This window comes from Ursus maritimus, unplaced genomic scaffold (genome assembly GCF_017311325.1).
Source record: "Ursus maritimus isolate PB19 unplaced genomic scaffold, ASM1731132v1 scaffold_8, whole genome shotgun sequence".
Lineage (NCBI taxonomy): Eukaryota > Metazoa > Chordata > Mammalia > Carnivora > Ursidae > Ursus > Ursus maritimus.
In genome coordinates, this window is record NW_024426996.1 from 51,571,838 (window position 1) to 51,586,816 (window position 14,979).

At 45.2% G+C, this 14,979-nt stretch overlaps 1 long non-coding RNA gene across 3 annotated transcripts in view; it reads right to left on the reverse strand.

Annotated features, from left to right (window-relative positions):
• Positions 1–1,003: 1,003 nt before the first annotated feature.
• LOC103672664 overlaps positions 1,004–14,979 on the reverse strand; it is a 199,248-nt gene continuing 185,272 nt past the window's right edge. The window contains exons 5-9 of one of the 3 annotated variants that reach the window (XR_005833425.1): positions 13,994–14,175; positions 11,218–11,303; positions 9,796–9,904; positions 7,845–8,136; positions 1,004–1,722 (exon numbers count right to left, since the gene is read on the reverse strand). This is a non-coding gene — a long non-coding RNA (uncharacterized LOC103672664). The remainder of the gene's footprint in view (positions 1,723–7,844; positions 8,137–9,795; positions 9,905–11,217; positions 11,304–13,993; positions 14,176–14,979) is intronic. The other 2 variants (XR_005833426.1, XR_005833424.1) reach the window with 2 other exon arrangements.

Below are 14,979 nucleotides of genomic sequence, written 5' to 3' on the forward strand. Positions count from 1 at the left end.
CACCTCTGAGAAACTCTCTCATGTACCACTATAGAAAATGCAAAGCAGGTAACCTGTATTTAACACTATGAGTAATAGAAATTATAAACTTAATTCTAAAAAGGTTGAGTAAATAAATGCCCAGAAAAACAATAATTCCTGAGAAACAATCATGCACCCATCAACTGTCATTGTTAATGTTTAAAAATTAACCAGCATGGCTTTCATGGGAACCCAGAATGATTAGGTAGAAACCACACCCAGCAGAACCTCAGGGGGAAACATCCTTGACCTTTTAGATATATTGATATTTTTTTTTCCTTGTTGCCATTACCATCAAGATCAACAAAGTGCTTAGGGACACATTAAGCTGCAGCTGTTGCAATTAATTGTACCCTTAGAGCCTCAAGAGACAAGCCCTAGCAGCAGTGGCCAGCTTAGTCCCAGGGAGTGACTGGTTCTAACAGGGACTCCCTGGCAGAGTGCTTTGTAGGTCCCTCCCTGGAAACAATCAGCGGCTTGATGAGGCGGGGCAGGGGCCAAGCCTGGCCTGAGGCAGGGCTGGGGCAGGGCTGGGGCAGGGCTGGGCTGGGGCTGGGCCTGTGTGGTGGCAGTCTCTTAAGCGCAAGGCTTTCATTGGCTTGGCTGTACCCCACTCAATTACTCTGGCTAGGTGACTCAACGTCAAGCACGTGAAGCAGTCTGGGAACAACAAACAGGGCATCTGACAATTAGCTGCCATTTTGTAAGAGTGGGGCTTAGGGTCATCGGTTAGCATTTTCCAGGATGGGGCCTACTGGCTCGCTATCTGGGTGACGGCTGCAGCTCTTCCATGGCAAACCAATGCTATAATATCTGATTTTGCTGAAAATTGTGAGCCTTAGTCAGCCCAAAATTTGATCAACGTTTTGCTTCTTACATGGTGCCATGCAAATGTTGTGTAATATCTTAGTTTTTTTTTTAAATAGTTTAAATGACTTGTTTTATGGCTTGCTCTAAAACCAGAATTAGACTCTTAATTGTCGTATGAAAAGAATTCTAGGCAGAATTAAATTAAATTAAATTCGGCTATTTGATTATCTGCTGGATCTCAGTGCATCTTCCTGATAACTGTTCTCCCCCCGGTGGGATAATTAATTAGTAATTCCACTAGGTGTTTGTGGAAAAACAACGTTTGGGGCGATCTCATGCCAAGCAAATGCCCAGAATGAAAAAGAGGAGTTCATCATTTTATAACCTGTCTCTTGGTAAATGTAAACCTTGGTTTAAGGGAGCCAAGGACCTGGGGCAAAGTAGGCTATCAGGGGAATCAGATGGAGATGTCAGCAAACAGTTTAACAATGTGTGCCAAGCCCTGGGGGAGACGAGAGTGGGCAGGGGAGTACCCTTACGTGCAAGAAGGTTGGTCTTAAACAGGGTTTCTTTGTGCCTTTTTTTTTTTCTGGATGGAGTCTGTCTGTTCTGTCTCTTGATTATATGACACAGTCATTCAGCTCCCACTAAACAGGTCACTGGTAAAAATGAGCAAAACTAGAAATCCCTCTAAGTTGAAGAGGGAGAGAGAAATAGGAAAATATGGGTTGGTCTCATGGAACTTCAACCACTCCCCATGTTCTCCACACCAACTGAGAAAGTGTCTTTAAGCAAAACACCACGAATGTGGGGCAAGTCAAGAATGGCCACAGCATCACGCATCCGGCTCCAAAGGTACGCCATCTACACGGTCCAGCCAGGTGGAAGAGCCTGCAGAGAAGGAGACGTACCGAAAGGTCAGGCGACTGAGTAGGATTCAGAGTAGCTAGGGTTGGCTGCTCAGGGCAATTCTGAGTTTCCCCTTCTAGGGGCTGTGGGGTGGGGTTGGGGGGTGGTGTCATGAATCAGGATTTGGCTGGGCAGGCTCTGACTCACGTATCTTCTACAGATAGGGCCCTGGGTGCCCGGGGACAGGGAAGCCACATCACCAAAATCTCCAGCTGTCAGCATCAGGGTGTTACCTGGTTGTTTTTCCTTTTCCACCACTCAAATGTTCACTCGGATGCTTTCAATCTGGGAACCTTCGAAAGCTGTCCTGTTTTAGCTTCATCAAGGTAGCATTCAGCAGTTCAGCTGCTATAACAAACTGGCTGGATTTATGTTTCAAAAGCTTTACAGTGCCTTTCAAAATGTTCTCACCGAATCACTCAAGATTGTATCAGCACGAAGCATGTCATCCACGCGAATCTCCTTAGAGTCTCATCATGAATAATGTGACTAAGAAGCCTAATGTGTGGCCACCTGGCACCCTGGGAGCTTCATCAGTCTGACTCTTCAGGTAACTTCCTGGCAAACGTCCTCCAAGATGGTCTCTGCCTCGCCTAAGGATTTTCACGGACAAAGAGATGAGACCTAATATCCTACTATGAGGGAGAATTGAAGTACTTTACATTTTATTTTGCCTGGTTGTGTGTGTGCGTGTGTGTGTGTGTGTGTGTGTGTGTGTGTGTGTGCTGTAAAGGACTGAGGTAGATTTATCCCTTGAGAGATGACCTTGAGAGGTGACGAAATCAGTCTTCCCGGCTAGCTTATCCTTCTCTCTCTCTCCCTCCAGCTAAGAGGAGGAGGCGGTGGGGGGTTAGGAGTCACAATAACTGCCACCATTTTCTCTAACCTCTGGGCTCACTCTGACCTCCTAGCCATACGTGTCCAAGAGAAGGCAAATCCCTATTCCTGTAAAAATCTATCCAAAGAGACTCTACTAAGCAAATAAACACTCCCCAGCTCTCTAGAACAGAAAGAAAAGTGAACTGTAAGGATGGACATATTTACAGGGGCCAGGTCCCATATGCTAACACAAGTATGTCTAGACACAGCTCAGCTCACCTGGCCCCATTTATAGAGCCCTTCTCACAACCCCACCTCTTCCCATTCCCTTTTTCTGTGGAACTCTGCCCACTTTAATGTCAGATCAAAAGTTCAGTCTATTTCTGCAAATTTACAATAAAAAGAACAATAACGACAACAATTTAAACCAGCAGTAACAATATGAGGTAATAAGAGGAAGGTCACTCCTCACACAGATCCCTCCCTGGGACACGGAAGTCAAAGTCACCAGCATTTGCTTTATAATCTGACACAAATTTGCCGCTCTGCATGTAATGGGCTAATGCGTAACCTTAAGTATTTAAAGTCCACATTCACCAAGCACTCACCACATGCAGGGACTGTGCTGGACACTCTATATTCATTTTATCGCTTGATTTTTCCGTCCCTCTGCTGCTGGTAAGGAGCATGGGATTGGTTTTGTCATTTTGTAGGTAAGCAGAGACATTGAGAGGTTGGGGGATTTGTCCAGAGTCACCATGGCTGATCCTTTGTAGAGTTAGTTTTTGTTTGTTTGTTCATTTTTAAAGATTTTATTTATTTATTTGACAGAGAGGACAGCCAGCAAGAGAGGGAACACAGGCAGGGGGAGTGGGAGGGGAAGAAGCAGGCTCCCAGTGGAGGAGCCTGATGTGGGGCTCGATCCCAGGATCGCGCCCTGAGCCGAAGGCAGACGCTTAACTACTGAGCCACCCAGGCGCCCCTAGAGTTAGGTTTTGAACCAGATCTTTGTGGCTCCAGGTCTATCTAAGTTCACCCTCTGTGTTACTAGGAGATGACACGATGGCGATACTAACGAGGAGATACTATCCATTGAGGGTCACACATTTCAAGTCGAGAACCCTGAAAATAGAGGAGATGGAGAAATGACTCTTGAGGCTGATTTTTGTCTCTTTGTTCTTCTTCCTTTCCAACTCAGGTGTCTTAAGGAGACCAGCTACGTAATTTGCAGGGCTCGGTGCCAAATGAGAATTCCCATCTCTCTGTTGAGAAATTCCTTAAAATTTCAAAATGGTGACCATGACACCAGCCCTGCATCAAGGCCTGATTTAAATTGGTTAGTCTGTTCTTCCAGCCATTCTGTCTCTAGAACTCTCTAAGCCGCATCTAGGAGGCTGCCCAGAAGAGTGGCTCCAGGAAGTGGACACCTAGGTGGGGACTAGATACTGCTGAGTTCCCATTGGTTGTACTGTCTTGTGGCCCGGGTTAAGAAAGTATGATCGCAGTGGCAACAAAGTCACGTTACATATATTTAAACTTAAACAGTTTCTATAGTTGTTATTTGTTGTAAGTAAATCGTTGCAAACACCTAGCTCAATAGATTCTAGAGATGAAATGACCCAACTTGATGTCTCCCCAAGTAGCTAAAAAATACACACCCATTTATTTTATTTAGTTCGCGCAAAACAGCTTGGTATACACGAAGAAGGAATACACTTGAGGCAGCATCCTGCTCTGACTTCTCCTGCGGGGTCCAGAGAGCGGTTTATGGCACGGAGAAGTATTTTCACAGGCAAAGCCCTAAGCAAGAACCCAGTTTGCCCAACGAATGACTTCTTTTGCCAAGACGAAACCTGGGAAGGCCGTAGCCCCCACCAAGCAGGCTGTGTGTAGGACAGTGTCAGGCCCGCTGGGCCAGAATTCCCAGTGCAGGGCAAGCTGGTCGGGGAAGTTGCAGAAGGTCTGATGAGACATGCGTGAAGGTAGACACCATACATTGTCGGGGTGGAGACCCCTAGGGGTTCCAGAGAAGCAGGGCAGCACCTGGGTAGGGCCAAGCCTGCACGTCAAGATCTGTGGTCCTATGGCTCGTGGTAATATTGGACACTGACGAAGCAGTTGGTAGGTACTAAGTGCCCCCGAGCACTTACGCGTTAACTCGTGCAATGGTTCTCCAGCGGAGCACCGATCAGAATCATGGCTGTTAGAATGTGGATTGCCGGCTCCACTCCCAGAGCTTTGGATTCAGGAACACTCCCTTTCTCTCCTTTTCTTCCTAAAGCCTCTCCCTCGTCCCGTGTCCTGTTTGGGTCCCCCTCTCCCTGGGACTTCTTCTCTGTCCGTGCCAACTGCATTATTTCCCCTCTGCACTCTTGTACCTCCAAGTGTATTGGTTAAGGGCACCTACCAGATCTGGGTCTGAACCCCGCAGACTGGCTAACCAGCTCTGTGACCATGAACAAATTATTTTGTAATTTTGTGCCTTCGTTTTTTTTCAAATGTAAAATGAGACCTATAATACATTATTTACTTCATAGAACTGTTGAGAGGATTAAATAAATATATATATATAGTGTAAGAAATGTTACACATACTTATATATACACACACAGTATATATTATGTATATCATTTTTAAAACAGTGTAAGAAATTATGTTTTACTTCCTATTTAGTTGTGATAAATTATTCCCTTTCTTTTGGTTAAAATTATAACTGTAATTTAAAATAAAAATTGACGTGTCTTTATCATTAGGTCTCGTGGTGACAGGATCTGAGAAGATCCTCATTGGGAAGCCGGCATAACAGGTGACAGCAGGAAGCCGGAGAAGTGGGTGGAGCTGCCGGAAAACCGTGGCTTTGGGTTGAAGGGATGTCATTCATTGCAGGCTCTCAATCATCTCTGCTCTGCAGACAGGCTACTCACCAAAGGCTTCTCTCAGAAAAGCCAGGGAGTGAAGGGAGCAGATCTTAGACAGGAGACTTTGAAAATGAAGAGATTAAAAAGTCCTTGAGCAGACACAGGGGATGGTGTGTTGAAATCAGGTTCTATAATATAGATGGCAACCAAAGCAAGACCTGGGTGGCCCCTTGAATGACCAAACCAAGAGACCGACTTAGAATAATATGGGAAGAAGCTGCCTCCCTCTGAGTTATGATTTCTGGCCAGGAAATTTACTTCTGGCAAATGTGGTTGGCCATAGAAAACAAGTCAGGGCACAAGGTCAATGCCGAGGGCAAGTTAAGGGCCGTAGGGTCCAGAGGTGAGATGGAGTCCTGGAATCTACTGCAAGATCACTTAAGACTCGCCTGAAGCCCAAGAGGGAAGATGCTTGGGGAGCAAGACAGGGCAGTATCTTTTGCATCCCCAGGATCAAGCAACATGCCAGGAAGGGTATTTGCAAACAGGACCAGTTACATAATTTTCAGGGCCCAGGGCAACATGAAAATGCAAAACTCCTTGTTCAAAGAGCAGGAAAAAAATATTTTAGAGGTATTAAAATATAAGCTGTTTTCGTTCTGGGGTCTGTCTCTTAGCCTGCCATGGTGCGTTTTGTTTTAATTTATTATTTGATGTGCTGGAGCGCGGGAACGTTTGTAGGGCAAGCAGAGACCCCTTTATGGGTGTTGCCCTCAACTCGGTGCTCATGCGCACACGGTCCATCGGCTCCTAGGTCCTCCCTCCCAGCAGCCACCAGACCAACAAAAGGTCTCTGGCCAGGGGCAATGGGTCGAGGCTGGCATCCCCGCTTCCTACAGGCCTACCTCTCCAACTTTCAGTAGATAGGGGGCCCCTAAGGGTTCTGCAACCTCTGCATGAAACACTATAAAGTATGTGGATCAGGGCTGAGCAAGAGGCTCTTCTGCCCAGTGTCCACGCGTCTACACCGTGGTATAGACCAGGGTGGGGGTGGCTGCCACTACGTCCAGCCCCAAGACTCTGCAGGATGTGCGAACCTGACCCTACTGTCCCTGTGTCTATGCCCAGATCCCTGGTGGGGTTAACAGTGGTCACCGGGTGAGGGTTGCAATGGTGAGGCCAGGTGGTGCCCGGGGTTTTGGGGGAGGGGAAGTAGGTGGCTGAGAACCCACCCCGGGAGTGGTCAGCAAGAGGGGCTGGACTTTTGCTCATGAGCAAACTGCTTCTCCTCCCTCCACCCCCACATTCTTCTTTGGACTTGACTTCAAATACAAATTCAAAGATCAAATTATTAAGAATTTCAAGGCAGCAACTGCAGAGTGTTAAACCCCAAGGGAGAGGCCCCTCTAAGCAGGAGGTTCTGTGCACCTCCCCTGGTCAGACGCCCAGGACACAGCCCTCGGTTGCAGAGGCGAGAGTTTATCTACAATGCAGAGCCAGGGAAGAGAGTCTGGGCTGAGCAAGGCGACCAGGAAGCAGGTTCTAAAGATTAGGGCTCTCACCAGATTGGGAAGACCTGTCAACCCAAATCTACTTTGGAGAAAAACCGAATATTTTATTTTTGCAACCAGCCCCAATAGGCAGAAAAAAGCAACAAAGTTGGAGAGTTGAACTTGTACTCAGTTCAGGTACATATAGTTTAGCAAATATACTCAATTTTAGTCTTCTGGGAAACTATTTTTATGTTTCCTTTCTTAGTTTCATGAGTAAAAATTTCTTGAGAAGATTGCCAATCCTGATTTGGCTGGACAAAGAGGACAGGGAAGTTTTCCACATTGGGCTGGCAGACAGGGCGTCAGTGTCTCTCTGGAGGCCAAGTGCAGGGGAAGGCTGGCACTGACTCCACCCTTGGGGGCGGGGATCAGCATGGATGGATGCGCGGCGTGGGCGCCCCAGAGGCCTGGGCCACTCTCAGCTGTGGAAGCTGCTACTTCTGGTCTGGACTGCTTGCTCCCACTTGCAACTCATTATACACAAGAGACAATGACATGGAATGAGAATGACTTTCAACCTTCCCAAGCAGACTACAGGAGGGTAGGCATTTCCCTTCCCAGAGTCATTTTGAGGACTGTGCACCCATTTTGATGGTCCTAAGTCCAGTGTGCTAGAGGAGAAAGAGTTTGGACATTTAAAGGAGTCGGTTCTGGAATAGGATCATGGCTTTGCCATGTTTACAATTCTCCCCTTCCTTCTACTTTATGCTGATCTGTGCCAGGTGCTGGGGATACAGTGGGAAACAAGGCAGACACATCCCTTCTCGGACAGCACCTGCAGTGGGGAAAGCGTTGACGGATTATGACCCGGGGCTGAGGGAGGAAATAGCAAGGGGAATCAACCTGGATGAGGGATCATTGACAAGGCACTCACTTCTTTATTGTTCTCCATTCTAAACTGTGACAATTGGAGGTCATGTGCGTCAAGGGTCCGGCACTCTGTTTGGTCTATGATGACACCATGACAACTCAAACCAGCTTCGGGATTCTTCTTGGGGAGCCGTCACAGAGTCAGTTTCAAGCCCCGCTGATGGTCCTGCTTTCGTATCAGACCTCCCCTTTGCTCGTATTAATTATCTTTTCACTCCGTGGACCTTGCTGCCTCTCTGAGACCGGGCTTCCCGGAAGGTAGGAGCAGGTGTTAGCTTTTTGAATCTCCAGAGCACCTACAACAAAGCCCAGCACACAGTTACTGCTCAATAAATGTTATTAAATGAAAATGAGTTGAATAATGGAAATGAAAAAGAGTCCCAGCGAAAACACACCAAGCAATCCGAAGAATGAGAAAGTGTGATAGGGAGAAACTGGAGCCTCTTCTGCTGTTCTGATAATATCTTTGTGACTTATTGGGAGAATAAAACCTCACATACGTTATATTCCATGTCTATCTTTTCCTCTGATAGAAGGCAGAGAGGATTAATGGCAGAAAGAATATTTAGTTGGGGTTTTACTCCAAGGGATCCTTCTTGATTAAGTAGTGAGGCATTAATTAAAAATCTAATTAATCATACTAAGCTGTTGCTGTTGTGCTCGGCAGTTAGGGGCATGCGGGCTTTCTGAGAACATGAGCTCTGAGCTTCAGGTAAAGGAAATATTCCCCAACCCTCCAAACAGACGGTGAAGCCCTGAGCAGGGAATCCTCCTGGGGGGTCAGTTTGGGATTACCTCTCCCAGGCTAATACACAGAGATGGATTTACCATGGAGCTGGTGATAAGGTTTGGACCCCTCCCTTCACGGCAATCACAAGATGAAGGCCAGACTGAGACGTGGACTGGAGAGGGCACCCCAGACAGTTCGCCATTCCCGGGGTCAGGGAGTGGTGTTGGATCGGAACCAGATCTGTCGCCAGAAACCAGGTGCCTATCTGCAGTTTCCACCTACACACCCACAGGAGCCAGGTGCAGCCACTTCCCTGTCTGCACCTGCAAGGCCTAGCAGCTGGCTGGGCCCAGAGTCTGGTCCCACCCCAGTTGGAAGGATGTGAGGAGCTTCCTGCCTAGGGCACACATTTGGCTCCAAATCACATCCTCCTCTCTATTTTCCCCTTGCCTTTGCCTGTCCAGCACGGCTAGTTCTTTGTCCCCTCCCCGCTCCCAACCCTTGGTCATAGAGTTCCACAACCCAACCTGAGCCCTAACGTTTTGCTCTTCTAGTCCCAGTCCCTTGCACTCTTCCTACGATCCCTCAATCCCACCCTAGCACCTACACCAGCAAAGAAAGCCAGCCCCCAGGGCTTGCACCCAGGGTAAGGGCTGGGGATACCCGAGGAGAAGGAATGGGGAAGAGCTGTGACTGAGGGGATGTTAGAAAGAGAAATCCAAAAAGCCGAAGAGGCGAAGGGCCTGGAAGGAGTAGGCATTTTGTCCCCCTTGGACCCTGAGCCAAGAATAAGGAATAGTCAGAAATTCTCGCTAACCACGTTCTAGAGCACCTATCACAAGAGCCTATCTACCCAGATCGCATATGTTTCTGCAGTGAGAGTTATACACTAAACCAAGGAGAGTCTATTCTCTTTCTCCAGCTTGAGGGATATGTGCTAAATCTGGGCAAGGGTTAACCATTTCAGGAGATTATATCAAGCTTGGGTTTAATTTTTAAGCTAGATGCTAGAGGGCATGTCTTAACTGTCATGTTGGATTGTGAATTTAGAGTTTGGGTGTGGAAGCTCGGCCTCCTTTCTTTATAATCTACACAGGTGTGCAGAGGACTTCAAAGCTCATTCTAGAAGGAGGCTATTGTGAATTAGCTCTGGGGAAAGAGAAAGAGAGAAATCCCGCAGAACAGGGGCTGAGAGAAGTCAACTAAACCCTCCTGGAGCTGTTACCTGTGCATTCATTTTAAGATTTCAAAATCTTTCTCTTGCACTCTCGCTCAAGAATGCGGACTTTCCCATTCCAAAGAATGATTTCAGATTTGAGAACCTCTATCCTTTTCTGAAAGAGATTCGAATAGGAAGTTTACCCAGGGAAATGTTGGCACCACATGAGACTGTCGAGTAGGACCTGTAGTCGCTCTGTCCTCCAGCCTACCACACGACACGTTCTCAGACCCTGCTCCCTGCCAGGGTACTGTGCATCAGTTGGAATTTCCTAATGGGGAATGTAAAAGTGGTCACTTTAACATCTGCTTCTCTTCTGTAAAAGCAATTAAATTAATGAGCATAGTATCCTTTTTTTATGAGATGATGCCGCTGCCTAATTGACTAATATTCAATAGGGTCTCGACTTGGAGTTGTATTTTTTTAACAGTGATACTGGGGCTTGATTGCTGTTACCATATGGAGAAAAAAATTCCTCCTTTTAAATGTCAATATTTGAGTCCTACTACAAGCCAAGGGGGATTTATGCATTTAGCCTAAAGTATATTTTACCTCTTGGCATTTTCAATGATTTGTGGCCAATGAATCATGAAAATGAAATCTTAAATTCCCAAGAAACCACCAGAAACCAAGCCAGGCATTTAGCATATTTCACAGTAATTATTCCCACCCCACTCCAAAATGAAAATGTTTGTTTTCCCCAATTTGTTTGCTTTTTTCATTTATTGACATTTTGGGAATTTCCAGATTCAATTGCCTGTTCTGCTGAGGGTAGGGTAACGGCGATTGGAGTTTGGAAAGTCCTGTGTATTTAGTCAGTGTCCCCCTTCTTCAGAGAACAGGAAAGATCGGACCTTTTCTCATTTCATAGATGTTTCTCACTTTTTTTTTCTAGGAAAGATGATTTCTACTAGATTGTTTCATACCTATAATACGTAGGACTTAAAAAGTTTAAAACTTCTAACAACGTTCTGGTGAAAGTATCTACCGAGTTTAGTCACCCATTTTCCAGGAAACAACTACAACAATGCAATTTGTTTAGCCACCTGTCATGTTATCCTCCAGCCTGTCACAGCGCGGAGCTACAGACACCCTGTTTCTACTCTCCTTCATTTCATCTTAGCAACTCGTACTGATTCTTGCTAGTTATTTCTAATTTCTTTTAGTCTGGGGGACTTTTAGTTTTGCCTATCATCTCACAAAGGAGACTCTTGGTATTCCTTCTGTGTTCATTCTCCCCTGGTCCACTCAGAGTGTGTTAGCAAAGTACGGTGTTCTGCTCTGTTCCCCTCATCCTCAAAGTAGAATTTTTATTTCCCAGTTTCCCTTGCAGACTGTTGTGACCACGTGACGAAGTTCTCACTGACAGAATGGAACAGAAATGCTGAGCACAACTCATGTTCACTTCTGTGTCAGAACATTGCTCACCTTCCACTTCCTCTCCTTCTCTCTAGGCTGGAACTTGTCTGGGGCATCAAAGAACCAGCAGTCATCATATAAAAGAGGGCAACATCCTAGGAGACAGGAGGAGCATTAAAGTGAAAAATCCCTCAGTGCCTGGACAAACCACACTCTTGTCCTGGACCACTTGCCCATCTCTAGACTGTGACCTGAGGGAAAAATAGATTCCTCTCCTACTTGAACCATTTTAGTGTGAAGTCTTTTTTGTTACAGCAGCATAACTGATACTGTGGCCCTGAGTAATACATTTCTTAAGCGAAAGAGAGGATGCTACTACTGCCCTCCGCTCTAGTTGGATCCACTTAGAGTGTCAATTTGCTTGCCGTCAATCACATGTTAAAAGACATAAAGGCAAAGCAGAGGTTTCCAGGTGAGAACAACAAGAGGGGTGAGGGATTCAAAGTTGAAAAAGTATTCTCAGAGTAGAAGTGCTGTTTTCAAGTGTCTGAAGACCTGGTATGTGGAAGAATGATTCACCTCATTCTATGTGGTTTTAGTGGACAGAAGCAGGACTCAAGGTGAAAACAGATTTTGCTTAAGACAAGGAATATTTCTGGCTGTCAGATTTGTATAGAAATGGAAAGGGCTACTCTGGGAGTGTTGAGTTTCTTGCTCATGGACACATCTTAACAGAGCCTGGATAACAGGGCTGGATCTCATAATGACTATGTGTCATGTGTGTAGACTACATAAAATGTCTTAGAACTACAGTAAAAAGTACATATTTTTATCTCCATTTGATAGAAAGAGAATCTAAGTCTCAACCAAGTTAAAACTTGCCAAAGGCCACAGAGCTAGTTAGTAGCAGAGTCCATGTTCTTTCTATCAGCCACCCTTAAAGTTGATTTACAAAATGGCTTAAAAATTTCTTTCAGATTGGAAATTCCACTGTCTTTCCTGAATCTTGGGTGGAAGTCTGAGGTATCAGAGCTGGAGACATCTCCAAAAGGTTGGTGTGCCTTATCTTCTAAATTTTAACTCAGCAGCAAACTTACTCTGAGCCTCCTTTATATGTCAGAAATTGCCAGCAAATCACCAATCCATTTTCTCTTTTTACTTGGCATGCAATGAGAATACAATTTCAGCTTCTCTTGCAGTGAAATGTGAGCAAAAATAATGTGGACCCCTCCTAGATCTGGCCAGTAGAAACCTCCCATATACGTTCTTATGCTGCCGCTGAATATTGGCACATGGAGTGACCTTGAAAGTTGAGTGTTGAAAGTGGCAGAACTTTTCAACCTTGATCCCCAAACTATATGTTGAGCCAAGCCTGGCAACCCAGAACTGCTCTGGACTGTGTAAGCAAGGGAGGCATAAACCTTTACTATGTTTCAGCCACTTGATATTTTAGGATCTATTGCTAACAGCAATGAGCCTGCTCCATCTAACACTTCTTACCCTTAGCCACTAAATAGCCAGGATTGTCTAACTTGGTCATAAGACTCTGTGAAGGATCACCATATTTACTGACAACTCTACTGGGCTGAACCTTTTGAGGCTGCAGTTATTCAACCCTTTTGGACTAAAAAAGCAGAACTTTAATGCAATTCAACCTAAAATAATGGAAGACAATCTGATTCTGTCACCTCTCACACCTTTGACCCCTATACAACTCTGCCCAACTGATAAAGGGGGATCAACCTCTTTGTACAACAATGTCAGTTGTTTTCAAATACAGGCTCCCCTTGATAGAGATCTGCCAAAAGTTTGCCAAATGGTGACATATGGTACAGTCCTCCACTGATTTATGCTGTTAGATTTTTTAGTATTTTTTCTCTCTCTCTGTCTCTTTTTTCTTTTACTTATGGAAGAAAAGCTAGATTTCCAGATTATTTAAAAATTGGAAGATTTAAGGGCCCCTGGGTGGCTCAATCAGTTAAGTGTCTGCCTTTGGCTCAGGTCATGATCCCAGGGTCCTGGGATCAAATCGTACATCAGGCTCCTTGCTCAGTGGGGAGCCTGCTTCTCCCTCTCCCTCCACCTGCCATTCCCCCTGCTTGTGCTCTCTCTGTCCCTCTCTGTCAAATAAATACATGGAATCTTTCATTTAAAAAAATTAGAGGATTTAGCCACACTCACATGGCAATCAGCTGGTGTTGAGGGGATCTTCTTTAGACAAGTCATACCTTCTCCAGTTCTCCATAGACCCGACACTCCTTTCATCTCAACACTGACATGTCAGATGGTGCATATCCTTGTGAATCACATCTTTAAACACCTGGCCCTAGAGGCCATTTGTACTTCTCTCACCGTTTTAACACTGCAGTAGAGTCAATGATTAACAAAGAACTACTACCCTGAGAACTGCTTCTAAAGGAGATAGAATTCCTTTGGAAGACAGTGAATGCTTCACGCACCTTGGCAGAAGGGTCAGGAAAAGTCTCTCCATTATTATTGGTACAGAGCCTCCTTGTGGGAGCATAGACCCAGGATATCAAAATTACTCTTTTTAGTCCCCAACTTGCTTTCAGCAACACAAAGTGTGAGATACAAAGTACAGCTTTGTAAGAGAGAATAGAATTCAGTTGTTCCATTTTTAATTGAAAGCCCAAAAAGTTAATATTGATTGGTTTGACTCCATCTAGAGAGTTAAGCAATTTTCTTCCTCATCCCCAAATCCCCAACTGTGTTGGGCTACAGTTGTCACCATTAGCCTCTTGGATGTTGGGCAGGTTCAGATAATATACCCACAAGATCAGAGAAACCGGGAGCTGGAGAAGAATCCAGGACAGAGGACTTTCACCTTTTCAACTCAGAGGTGATCATTCGTGCAGGGATGGACATCTGCGCAGGTGTTTTGGGGTTCTGACTCAGTCATGGGACAACGCTTCTACAGGTGTAGTGCTTGTTTTCAAAGTTCTAGAATATGCCAAAGGTTAGATGTGTGCATGAGTTTCATATGAAGTGGTTTCCTTTTTCAACAGTCTGAAAAACAGTAAGTACAAAGTGGATCACTGATCTCCCAGGGAGTTTTCTATGCTTATGGTATAAATTGGGGGAGGAAGGTGGGTGAAGTAGGGCATTCAAGGCAAATACTTGAAGCTCATTTTGCCCAACCTGTTGTATGGGTGCTACTGAAGTAAACATGACCATTTGAGGTGGGATACAAATGTACATTTAAAAAATATTAATAGTGTGACATTGACTTTAACATGAATTAGAATAAAAATAACACAATGTTTCAGATCTGTGATTACGTCAATATAAATACTAAGGGTGAATAAAGGGAAAGTTAGGCTGTTTAAAGGGAGATATCAGGTTTAAATAAGAATATAGGGACTTCCACTTTCAGTCAAAATAGGATAACAAGGACCAGATTTATCCTCCCACCTGATACAGCTGGAAACAAAAATATGCACGTGAAGCGGTAGTACTCAAGATACTAGACATCAGGCAATGATGGCGGTTGAACAAATGAGGTGAGCCCTATAACTGCCTGAGCTCTTATTACCTGGAGAAAGTTTCCAGGTCATGGCATAGGAATGGGGAACCCAATCAAAGCTGGGGAGTAGTTTTCCTGACTCACAGAGACAGCTGAGAGTTTAGGGGAGCCAGCTATCTGTAAGCAAAAATAAATAACTCTCTGATCCTGATTGCATATTAGATACAAAAATTAACGCAAAATGGATCATAGACCTAGGGGCGCCTGGGTGGCTCAGTTGGTTAGACGTCTGCCTTTGGCTCAGGTCATGACCCCATGGTCCTGGGATTGAGCCCATAATGGGCTCC